Genomic DNA, 13356 nt, shown 5'->3' on the forward strand with positions numbered 1-13356 from the left:
ACAGCCATCGGGGAATGTGGCGGTTTCGAGGGAGCAATTGATAGTTTGGCGTAGTTCAATTGCAATGGCTGTGGCGGCTCTGTGGAAGATGTGGGTTGGCAGGGGTCTGAGCGTGCTCCGGAGTGGATGCTCTTCATGGCTTTAAGATGACTTCTGTCATGAGTGGGGTCGAAGTGAGCAGGGTTTGTAGGGGGAGCTGGAGCTCTGTGAAGGTTTTGATTGTCAAATTTGTCATAGATCATCTTAATCTTATCCCACATATTAAAAACGCGCCCAAAGGTGCCCTCTTCACGCTACATCACCTTAAAAAAATCAAACCCTTCATTCCAATCGATGACTTTAAAACCATTGTACAATCACTTGTCCTTTCCAGAATTGACTATGGCAACGCCACCGTTGCTGGCACCCCCAAAGTCCACAGTAAGCGTTCTATTCACATCTCCTCGGTCCTCAAAAACCTCAAATGGCTCCCAATCGAAGGTAGATCCACCTACAAGATTGTGTGTATCACTCACAAAGCCCTTCGCCAAAACACCCCCTTGTACCTTTCTGACAAACTCCAAAAAGCAGGGTGTACTAGATCTTTGAGGAGCACCAAAGCCCTTGTCCTAATCCCCCCTCAGACCAAAAAGAAAAAGACTCAATCATGTTCTTTCTCAGGGAATGCCCCATCTAGTTGGAATTCTCTTCCCAAAGACCTTCGCTGCAATCCTTCCTACCCCCTTTTCAAGAAAAACCTCAAGATGCTGCTTCTCAACAAATATCGGGGTCCTTAATTCATATTGAACCATTGGTCCATCTACTCTTTGCTGTCCTCTACACTCTCCCTTCCACTACCTTTCCTACTCTCACTTTTCAAGAAAAACCTCAAGCTGGTACTTCTTAACAAATATTGGGGTCCCTAATTCCTATTGAACCATCTGTCCATTTACTCATGGCGGTCCTCTACAATCTCTCTTCCTACTACTCTTCCTACTCTCGCTCTCCTTCTTTCTCCCTCTAACTAACTACTTAACCCCCTATTTACTTTTTCATCAGCCCTCTTCTCCTTTATTTGTTCTCTAAATTTATTCTTTCTTTTCTTTTTACACTTGGAGGACTTTATCACCTAGTCTATGTTAAAAATGTGCTGTTTATTGATTTTCTTTTTCATGATGTGTTAAGTACCCTATAAAGCGCTCTGATACTCTTGGGTCCAGTAGCGCTATATAAAACCTTTAAAACAAATAAACAAATACAAATAAAAGTACTGAGTATGTCGCAGAGGTCTTGGGAGGGTGGGACATCTGTTATTTCGCTGCAAGGTTGCCATTCCTTGATGATGGTGAAAAGTTCTTTGGTGTTGTGGGCATTGGTGAGGATTCTCTTTTGGAGGAATTTCTTCTTTGTGGATTTGATAAGTTGGTGGTGTACTGTAGTGGCTGCTCAGTAGGCGGTGTGTGTTTCTGGGGTTTTGTTGCTCCATCATGTCTTTCGAGTCATCGGCAGGAGCGATTGGAATCTTGGAGTACAGGGGTGAACCAGCTTGCATTCTTGATGAGTCGTCCTGTGGCTTTCTTGAGGGGGGCAAGTACGTCCACGCACGTTGTGATCCAGCAGTGAATGTTGTATGCCGCAGTGTTAGCGTCTGGTGTGATCGGTGGTGGGGAGCGGATGAGGGAAGAGGTGAGCTGGTCTTCTGTGACTTTGTTCCAGCTTCTAAAGAGGAGGGGGAGGGGGTGGGTGTGCTTGTGTACAATAGGCTTTCTGAAGGAGAAGTGGATGCAGAGGGGGACTGTCCAGAGGAGTTCCATGCTGTGGCTGTAGGAGACACTGTTGTGGACGATGGTGATGCCTCCTCTGGGGCAGGTAGGGCTGTATTTTTGCAGGATCTTATATCCGTTGGAAATGGTGGTGGTGATGTGGGGCGCAGAGTTGGCATTTGCCTAGGTTTCTGTGAGGAAGACGACATCAGGCATGTGGGTGTTGAGGAGGTTCCAGATTTCTATGGCGTGCTCGTGTAGGGAGCGCACATTGTGGAGGATGAAGTTGAGTGATTTGTGAACAGTGAGGCCTGGAAGGCTCAGGGCTGCTGCTGGGGTCCCGAGGTGGGTGAAGTTGCAGCAGCAGTAACCACAGGAGATCGGGCCTTGGGTGTTGCTCAGTGTCAAATGCTGGCAGTTGTTTCTGCGTCCAGGTTTGAGAGCATGGAGGGTGCTGAAGTTACAGCGTGAGTTGGAGGACCACGGTCCCAGCGCTGGTTGCAGTCGGATCACAGTCGAGTCAGGTTGCGGACGGGTGCAGATGGGTTTGCCTTTGGCACACTAGTGGCACGGCCGCACTGCGGCTGCCATCAAGTAGGGGTCGGGTTGAGGGTGTTCAGCTGGGAGGCGAGAGCAGGAAGGACACACTGGAGTGGGGAGGGTCCACGGGGGCAGCAGCAGTGGGGAGAAAACATGGGGAGTGCGAGAGAGATATGCTTGCCATATGCCCCAATGTTAAAGAGAGTTGCCGCCATACTATGTCAGTAGACTCTCCCACGTTGTACTGTGCGACCTGCCATTTCACTATTAGGGGGGGAAAGAATGGTGAGTTAAAAGGGACGATTTTGAAAATGACATTACTTAATTGTAGATCCCTCAAAAAACACAGATTAGAGATACATGATCTTGTGTTAGACGGTGATCTCGATGTACTCTTTTTAACAGAAACGTGGCTTGATACAGCCTCAACTCCAGAAACCTTGGAGGCGGTCCCGGTAGGATATAGCCTGCTTAGAATTGATAGAGAAAAGCAGAAGGGAGGAGGATTGGCTATAATTCACAAGAGCGACCTACACTGTACCTTAGACAAGGCTACACTGCCTAACAGTGAGGGTGGGTTTTTTGCGATAAAAACTAGTCCCAAAAGTAATATCAATGGACTCCTGGTGTATAGGCCCCATGGTAAGTCCTCACAATTTGCCACTCAGCTGACAGAACTAATAACGCAACATGCGCTCCGACATAAGAAATTTCTTATTCTGGGAGACCTCAATTTTCATTTTGAAGATCTCAAATGTAGGGAGGCACAGGCCGTGGTAGATGCTTTGAAATCATTATCACTAACACTGCAATCTATATCTCCTTCTCACCAACTTGGCCATCTTCTTGACCCTGTTTTTGCCAACTGGGAGGGTATTAAAGTCACCACTCCGCTGCAAATTACATGGTCCGATCATTTTGTCATTCCCTTTGAGGTGGAAAATGTTCTACAGGAATGCAATGCGACTAATTCTAATATGCCCAATTCTAGATCCTTGAAACGCAGAGACTGGAAGAACTTTACAGAGGAAAAGTTTAAATCTGCCCTATGTAGAGAACCTCCTCCCCCCAACGACACTCTGCTCAAGGCATGGGATGGCTATGAAAAATGGATGTCCAGGGCTCTGGACACAGTAGCACCATGGACACTTAAACCCCCTGTCAGAAAGACTCAAACGGCTCCATGGTTCTCCAAAGAACTTAAAGAAGCTAAAGCCAAATGCAAAAACACTGAACGGGGCTGGAGAAAAAATTATGATCCAGAGGACAAGCTAAAATATAAAAAGGAATTAAAAATTTACCATAAACTTATAAGAGCAGCTAAAGGTGTGCATTTCAAAGAACGCATTGAATCTGCAAAAAACCCCACTAAGGAACTTTTTTCAATATATAAAGAGCTCACGGTCCCCACCAGACTCGAGGCTCGAAACACATACTCTAACGAGTTATGTGATGAGATTGCGGACTTTTTTGTGAAAAAAGTAGACTTAATACATGCCACTTTCACAGACAGCACACATGATCATCACTCAATAGTGAGAAATGTTGCCGCTACCAAGCCCCAGTTAACAAGCTTCTCAGTCCCTAAGAGGTCAGATCTGCTTCCCATTATGAGAGGAATCCACTCTGGATCCCCTCTTGATGTAATCTCCCCTAATCGCTGTATGGGAGCTTTTGATGGCATGATTGAGCAGATTGAACAGCTTATCGCTCTCTCTTTTCAGGAGTGCCATGTGCTGGATGCTTGGAAAACCGCACAGGTTATACCCCTGAAAAAGAAAGCAAATATTCATATCTCCCAACTGCAAAACCTCCGTCCTATCTCTCTTCTCCCCTTTTGTGGGAAAGTTGTGGAGAAGGTCGTGAACAAGCAACTTATGAAATTTATTGAAGAGAACTCTTGTCTCCACTCAACTCAGTCAGGGTTCAGAGCAGGATATTCAACCGAATCCGCGGCCCTCTTTTCCACAGAACGCTTGAGACAACTTGTTGATGGAGGGCAGACAGCGACGTTGGTGTTATTAGACCTTAGTGCAGCATTTGACACCGTGCTGCACTCAACGCTGCTGTCGCGCCTCTCCGACATGGGAATAGAGGGTCCAGCCCTGGAGTGGATAAAATCTTTTTTGGAAAACAGGAGTTTTCAGGTGCACTGCCCTCCCTATAAATCATCTCCTCGCAAGTTGAGACATGGGGTTCCACAAGGCTCAAGTCTGAGCCCCGCGCTGTTCAATATTTATATGGAGCCTTTGGCACATATCGTGGAAGCCTATGGTGTGGATATCGTCACATACGCTGACGATACCCAATTAATAATTCAACTTGCCAACAACCAGCCAGAGGAAGCCATCAACTTTTCCCACTGTATGCGGGCTGTGGCGGGGTGGATGAACAGCAACTGCCTTCGCCTAAATGGCGATAAAACCGAGCTGTTGGTGGTCGGTAAGTCCCCCTCCACCTGGTCGCAGGACTGGTGGCCGACGGAATTAGGGCCAATCCCCCGCTCAGCAGAAGTTGTTAGAAATTTGGGAATTATGATTGATGCGGAGCTTTCCTTTAAGCAACAGATTAGCAAAATCACTGGAAAATGCTTTGGAATATTGAAAACTCTCCGCAAAGTTCTCGACCTGCTCCCCTTTGGTGCCAGGAAGAAACTTATTCATGCCCTAGTCACTCCACATCTAGACTATGGCAATGCCCTTCTCCTGGGCCTGAGCAAAAAAGGCATTCAACAATTACAGTGTGTCCAAAATGCCGCTGCCCGCCTGGTACTTAATCTTCCACGCAGGGCATCTGGTAAGACGGCATTGCGTAAACTTCATTGGCTCCCTATTGTGGAGCGCATCAAGTTTAAGGCACTATGTATTGTTCATCGTATTGCCCAGGGAAAAGGCCCAAACTAACTGCAAAGACTCCTCACCATCCATCGCCCCATTCGAAACCTTAGATCTGCCGGAGTGATGTTATTCCAACTCCCCCGTGTTCGCAAGACCAGAATGGGAGGTAGCTCCTTCCGCTTCTTGGCTAGTAAACACTGGAATAGCCTCCCCTTGAATCTTCGGATGGAGCCCTCCGAAATAAGATTCAGACAAAATTTAAAAACGTATCTTTTTCCCAAGTAATTAGGTATCTTGGTACGTTCTAGGATTTGAGTTGGACCTGGTTTCAGCTTCTTCAGGGAGTAGTAGCATTTCAGCGCGGGGACACACCGTCATAGGTGTAACCAGGCGCTTTAAAAATGGTTTTATTATTATTATTATTAGAGAAAAGAGAGAGAAGAAATAAAAAGAAAAGAGAGAGCAAAGAGAGAAAAGAGGGCATAGAGAAAAAAGCCAAGAGAGGCGGAACAGCAGAAGAGCAGAGTGCTCGCCCACTGGACTCTCAGGGTTGAGGCGCAGGCAGGAGCCTGTGGGTGGAGGAGGGCCTCGAACACCCTGCAACCAAGCTGAGGGGGCTCAAGGGGCAGCACTTAGGGGTGGAGTCACGTGGGGGAGAGCAGTCACACTGACCATGTCAGTGGCTAGCTCTTCCTGCCACGCCAATAAGTAGGGCTTGGGGACACACCGGACGGGGAGGGGTCACGGGGGATGCAGCGGCGGGGACAAAACATGAGGAACTGAAGAGTGGCGGAACAGCAGAAGAGCAAAGTGCTCCCGTTGGACCACCAGGGATGAGGGGCAGGCAAGCGCCAGCAGGTGGAGGAGGGCTTCAAACACATTGTAACCGGGCTCAGGCAGAAGCACTTAGTGGTGAGCTGTGTGGGGGAGAGCAGTCACACTGACCAGGTCAGTGGTCCAGCTCATAAAGCTCTGCACAGCCCCAGAAGTGGGAGAGACCATTGTGCGAACAGAACTCACAATTGTAAATATTTTTTGGTGAAATTGTTTACGGACACAGGAAGCAACTGGCTCACAGAGGGATCAACATAGTACCTTCAACAAGTCTAAATACATTGCTATTTTTGAAAGAGCAACTAGATCCAATAGAGTTAACTCAAACCCATTGGCATTAGCACAAAAATATAGGAAACCTGTGGCAGTGGCGTAAGGTCATAGGAACCTTCCCTGTTTCGACCCTCCAAAATGCATCATGAGCTACAGAAGCCTTTATAGTATTTTGACCTACTAATTGCAAGGGGGGTAAGCAATATTCTACTGACTCGCAGGGTGGGCCAGTTGACCATTGTGGTATCTGTTGTTATTTTAAATCTCCATCACTGGCGGAGAGCCTGCTCTTTGGGCACTTAAGCAAACAGAAAGCCTGGAGTAGTATTGCATTACTGCCATTAAGTTGTTTTTATAAACCAAGTTACACTCTCAGTGGGCCCCGAAATTGGCAGAAACTAAAGGCTTGTTTGACATCAGTTTATGACTGTACTAACCCCACTTTCATGCATAATGTTGGAATTTTTAAAATCTTCACCTCAAAACGGTAGGACATTTTAGCACGTGTGGGCTGACTCACTAATGGCATTCAGTTTGCTCCCTCTAGTGCAAGTATAATCGGGCGAGATAATAGGTGCGCTAACCTCAGGGGCATAAGGAGGGTGCAGAAGACAACCGCAGTCCATCATGATCATAGAACTAGGTATGATTCCAATAATTTGTGCCAGCCCAGGCATGAAGTCATTAATACCCAGAGAACAATGGAATGAGTGTCCTCTGGTATCAATTCCTCCCTAATTATGCCTGAACTGGATCTTAGACTATCCCACTCCGGATGGGCCAGCAATCTCAATGTAAAGTCCCGAACTACAAGCCGATGACAATGCCCAGATGTGCCACAGCCAATATAAAAGTGACCAGAACCACCAGGGATAGTGTCACCCTTCCCTTACCATCTGAAGCTACTGAGAGTAGGGGATGTCTTTCCTCTTGTCCAGGTAATGATGAGGATCCCGTTACCAACCATGCAGCTCCCCCCATTAAGTTAGTTTTATTCCAAAATAATTTGCCCAGAATGGTGCTAATTTATTGGCAAGCATGACCTCTGTCTGGTCCCTGAAGCCCCTGCTTCGCTCAGGCTACGTCAACTTTAGTCAGGCAGCTGTAACAACTGGAAAGGGTAGACCATCTGGTTAGTATCATAGTACCACCCTAACCTACATGGCCAAGGAGATTAAGATGGGCTATCCTAACATTCTGAGCAACAGTTTGGCATTTCCGCAGGATGTAGTTAACAGCATGTATTGCAGACCAGTGGGAAACAAAACCGTGTCACCAGTTGTAGAGCTTTTGAAGTTCCACTTGGCAACTCTGCCCGTGGAAGCAATAAAAACTGTGGGGGAGTGGACTTCAAATGGCAGTATGAACCACTTGATGCCAATAGCGAGGCCCTTGCTTTTAAGGAAATGTAAGAATGAGGGAAAGCTGAGCCAAGCTTTAAGTAGGTTTATTAGGAAGAAAGAATCTCATCCACAGGGATGATGTCTTCAGTCCAACAACAAGACTTCAACTGGCTAAACTCTAAACATAACATTTCTGACTTCACTACATAACATTCCAAAGCTCCAAGCAACAGGACCCAAGATGCAACACATCCCCCTACTTTTGGAAAATAAAGATAAACAAAGTGAGATAAAAAACATAAAACCTATTTCACAAAATCTTTTAAATAAGCAGGTGCATGAGAAACTCTTGAAGATTTCCCAACATTTTGAGTACTTCGAGTAGGAACACAAGAACAACCATCTGATTTGGAAACAAAGTCTTTCCTAACCACCACCACCCTATTCAAATTCCAAATGCGATGATCTACAGTCTTGATAGCATTATTGAAGATCTTGATGACTTGAATAGGTTTCAGAAACAATGTAGATAACATTTTGTTCCTTTTACATGGATTCTTTATGAAAACTCAATCACCCACTTTAACAGAAGTTTTTTTTAACATTTTTCCTCAAGTCATAAAGTCTTTTCCTGGATTGAATCTTATCAGATTCAGCTAGTTTCCAATTGCAATTCTCATTCTTTGAAAACAAATTAGGTTGCATTTCATTGACCCAAAGTGGTGCCACCATGGTATTAGCACGCCTGCACCTGAAAAGTTCAAAAGGCGTGCAATTGGTGATGGCATGTGAAGAGAGTCTGTATACCTTGACTTTTTTAAAGATTTCTGTACGCCAATCCATACTTGAAGACTTAGCCATCCTTATCGTCTCTTTAAGAACTCGGTTGAACCCCTCAACCATGCCATTGGTTTCTGGGTGGCACAACGAAGACCTTTTATGTTTTACACCATGACCAGACAAAAATGCTTCCATTTCTTTGGAAACTAACTGAACACCATTGTCTGTGAGAATAGTATTTGGAATTCCTTCTCTAGCAAATAATTTTTCTAAGAACATTACTACATGCTTAGTTTCTATACCTCTAGTGATGGCAATCTCTGGCCATCTTGAAAAAAATCAACTAATACAAAAACATACCATTCAGTACCTGAGGAGTATATGGGCCCAAGAATGTCCAAACCCACTTCTTTCCAAGGTCCATTTGGACGATCTCTAATAATCATAGGCTGAACCTTAGGTTTTGCCACTCTTTCACTTAAAGCACACTCCATGCAATCTCTAATCTTCCGCTCAACGTGTATATCCATGCTTGGCCACCAATAAGACATTCTCAAAGTCTCTTTAGTTTTTGAAATTCCTAGATGACCCATATGTGCCAGGGCAATGAGTTCCTCTCTAATAGAGATTGGTGGAACTAGTCTTGTGCCTCTAACAAGTAAACCATCATGCTCTGAAAGTTGATCCTTAACATGCCAACATTTCTCTAATTCTTTATTATTCTTGTGCTTAGTTTTCCAACCTGTATTAACAAGTCTCAAAATTTCCAACAAGTCAGGATCCTCTTGAAATGCCCTTATCCATTTTTCTTTGTCAATCACATTTTCTTCTATAGCACATACCATCTCCTCATCATCTTCAACATCCTCATCTTGAACCAACTCATCTTTAGGGATGAGGTGTGACAATGCATCTGCAACTTTGTTTTCAACACCTGGCAAATACTTTACTTCAAAGTTGTAATCTTGCAAACCAACAACCCACCCAGTGATTCTGCTTGAAACTTCCTCAATTCCTTTTTTTTTATTTCACACAGTGGCTCGTGATCACTTCAAATGTGCTTCCCCACAACATATTCCTTAGCTTTCTTAAGGACCAATATACAGCAAGGGCTTCCCTTTCCACAACAGAATACCTTACTACGGTATTCAAAAATTACCTCAGCACCGCTCAGACTTCTGGATAAAAACAAAATAACCTCTTCTTGACCATGTATACTCTGTACAAGAACGGCCCCTAATCCTTTGAGGCTGGCTTCAATTATTAAAAAAGATTTTTCCTCAGGGTCAAAGCTACTCAATCTCGGTGCACAATTCAACCTTTCTTTAAGAATACAGAATTCCTCTTCACATTTGTTACTCCAGACAAACTCACTCCCTTTCCTCAGTAAAGCTCTCATGTTAACACGCAAAGAAGCAAAACCATTTATAAATTTACTACAGTATTCTGCCATACCTAAAAAAACTCATTAATTCTTCCTTGTTGGAGGGAGAAGTCATCTTAAGTATGGCAGCAATCAAGCTCTCTTTAGGTAAACTTCCACCTTTTGAGATTGAGTGACCCAAATAATCTATAGAATCTCTTTTAAACTTACACGTCTCAATTTTAACTGTCAACCCAAATTCACTCAACCTACTCAAAACATCAAATAGTCGCGCATCATGCTCCTTATCATCACCTTCACAGATTAAGATGTCATCTTGATAAATCCTGATTCCATTTAACCCCTTCAAGACATTCTCTAAAGACCTTTGAAAAACAGAAGCGGCTGAAACGAAACCAAATGGGAGTCTTACAAAACGAAAAGTCCCAAATGGAGTAACGAAGGCCGTCAAATCTTTAGACTCCTCATCTAACCTAATCTGGTGGTAAGCAGATTTTAAATCAACAGTACTAAAAATCTTAGCCCCTTTCAATAACATCAACATGTCAGCAATCTTGGACAAGGGATAACGATCTACCACCACACATTTATTCAATTCTCTAAGATCCACACACAGGCGGAGGGACCCATCAGATTTCTTGGCGGCTACAATCAGAGCGAGCCATTGGGTTGCCTCCACCTCTTCAATAATACCTTCCTTGACTAGTCATTCTAATTCATCCTTAACCTGACCCCTTACAGCCACAGGAATATTGCGAACCTTACAACAGACTGGTTTGGCATCATCTTTCAAGCGAATGTGATGGATATCAATTTTTAGGCAACCCAACTTCTCCGAAAAAACTTTTGGGAACTTTTCCTTTAAAAATTCGCCTAAACTTTTGCTCGAGTTGTGATCAACAGTGGAAATGGCTTCTGACTTAGAAAAGGTTCTTTTAATATAATAGGCGGGGATGAATTTGGGTCTAACATTACCCCTAGATCCCTTTGTTCAAACCAACTTAGTATACTATCGCCCTTCTGAGATATATAAACTTTTGTGCTGGTCAATCTGTTCTTATAATTAATTAGGCCCCAGAAATAACCAATGCAAATAGTCTGATATCAGGGCGAAACACCTTAGTTTTATCTCTCAATTCTTTAAGATAAAAATCCTTTGCAACAATTGTCATTTTTGCACCAGAGTCGAGCAATACTTTAGTGGGCTTACCATCAACTAAAATTTAATCAGTGGGGCAGTTTCTACCCTCATGATTGTGTATGGCTTGTACTAAAATCTGCCCACAATCAACCTCATCAGAATTTCCATTTGTCTCGTCAAAATCATAAAATATTTCATTAACTTTCCCTATGTAGTTTCTTCCTTTGCAAACGACTGAAAAGTGCCCCCTCCTTTTACATTTATTACAAGTTGCCTACCAACACGGGCACAATCTGTCGTTTACAAAGTGACCCATTTTTCCACAACGAAAACACTTTACCGGTGAAAAATCAAATTTGCCTTGTGGCTTCCCACTTACAAAACTTTTATTAGATGAAGCACTTTTATTAGATGGAGCCTCCTTCTTATCTTTTGGACTGGTATTGTCTTTCTGCACAACTTTTACGGCATGTACAGAACTTTTCTTTTTGTTTTCATCATTTTTCTTAAAGACTTCTACACATTTTATAGAGTGTTCTATCCTTTTTGCTATTGTAATGACATCATCCAGGGAGGGTTCATCTTTCTGCCATAATTCCTCTCTAACACGTTCAATGTTACACCCCAGCATAAATTCATCTCTTATCCTTTCCTCTATGGATGCACCAAATGTACATGTTGATGCCAGTTTCCTCAGGGAAGTTATGTAATTCTCAATGCTCTCTTCTTCTAATTGAGTTCTCCGACCAAAATGATACCTTTCTAATATGGTACTAACCTTTGGAAGGTAATGCTTGTCTAGCTTCACAATACAGATCTCATACTCATTCAAACCACGGTCTTCAAAGTCAGGAAGATGATCAAAAACCTCCTGGCCTTCAGAACCCAAACAATGTAACAACAATTCTGTCCTCCTTTCCGCACTTAATGAAGATCCGCAAACTCTTGCGTATCTTTCAAAAACCTTCCTCCATTTCTGCCATCTGATGGGAGGGTCCCCAGGAGAAGACAGAAAAAATGGAGGAGCCGTTACGTTTTGCATGCTTGAGCTGCTATTACACTGTAAAGTTCACATGGAAGACACACTCATTTTTTTTTTTAACAAGTGCAGATACACCTAAACAATGCATAAATATAAAAGAGTAATCTATACTTAAGATTGATATAAATTTGTTATAAACATATGTTTATAAATTAAAGACTTGCATTATTTGTAGTGTATCTGAAACATTCCATTATGGTTATATTGAAATATATATTTGCAGAAGAGAAGCATATATTTAAAATACAATGTGTGTGTCACTGTAACATTAAAAAAAAATAAACATTTGTTCTGGTCAGTGTGTGTGTCACTGTTGTAACACACGAAGAAAATGCCCCAAGAATCGTTTTCTTCATTGTGCGTGTCACTGTTGTAAAACGGAAAGAAACCGTCCCGCAAATGTTGCCAACGTACCTTTAGATGTTTTTTTAAATTTTTGATTGAAAAGAGCCTGTCCAGTGTTCGTGTCTCTGTTGTAACACGCAAAGAAATCGCCTCACCATTCCAACGAGCGTACCTCTTGATTCAGCAGCAAAACATCACATCGTCTGGCACGAAGATTTAGCGTGATAGATTAGATCTCCACACCTAAGATGGCCGCCACGTAAAAACGTGATGATGCTTAACACTGCGTGATCCCACAATTCAATGCTTCTCTGAGACAGCAGAAGATGATGCTTTTTTCCTTCTTTGTCTCTGAATTCCACTCAGGACGTCTTGCTCCGAATTGTGCTTGTGGTAGAAGCTCGAACGATAAAAATATGCACTCTCCGCACTACCACTGTGAGAAAAGTAAATGAGCGATATTGGCATTTGACTTTCGTTTAAGCGCCAAATTATAGATATTTGCAGACATGTAGTTCTTGACTTCCTTGAAAATGACCAATTTTTCTTAAAAGAGTTGCCGTTTTAGTTAACAGAGTTGCCACACTTCACATTAAGTGGTCTGCTCACCGGCTTCCTTAAACATCCTCTTTGAAAGTAACAATAAAAAAAAAATTACAATAAAGGTACTTGCTAGGATTCTCGTAAATACAATTGCGTGCTCCACATAAGGTTAATTAAATAAACCCTTAAAAGAAAGTATCTGAAATTTGGCTCACGTTTCAAAAATATCGTTAATGCTATAGTTATTACGAAATAAAGTTCTGCCTTAAACTATCAGATAAAGTCCTAGCAATTTAAAAAAAAAATACAGTACCTTCAAACAATTTATACTGAAAATGAGTTTTAAAACCCTTTCTTCTCTTGAAGATGATTAATCCAGGTGTTGTGTTGAGTAAGCATGGGCTGAAAATTCGTTCCGCTCGCGGAATTTGCGGATTTTCCGCGATTTCGCGATCCGCGAATCTCGCGAAATTGCGGTAAAATCCGCGAATCAGCGGGGATGAATTTTCAGCCAAGCACTATCAGGGTTACAGCAGCAGGTGCAAAAGTTGA

Source organism: Lissotriton helveticus, chromosome 5_1 (assembly GCF_964261635.1).
Source record: "Lissotriton helveticus chromosome 5_1, aLisHel1.1, whole genome shotgun sequence".
Classification (NCBI taxonomy): domain Eukaryota; kingdom Metazoa; phylum Chordata; class Amphibia; order Caudata; family Salamandridae; genus Lissotriton; species Lissotriton helveticus.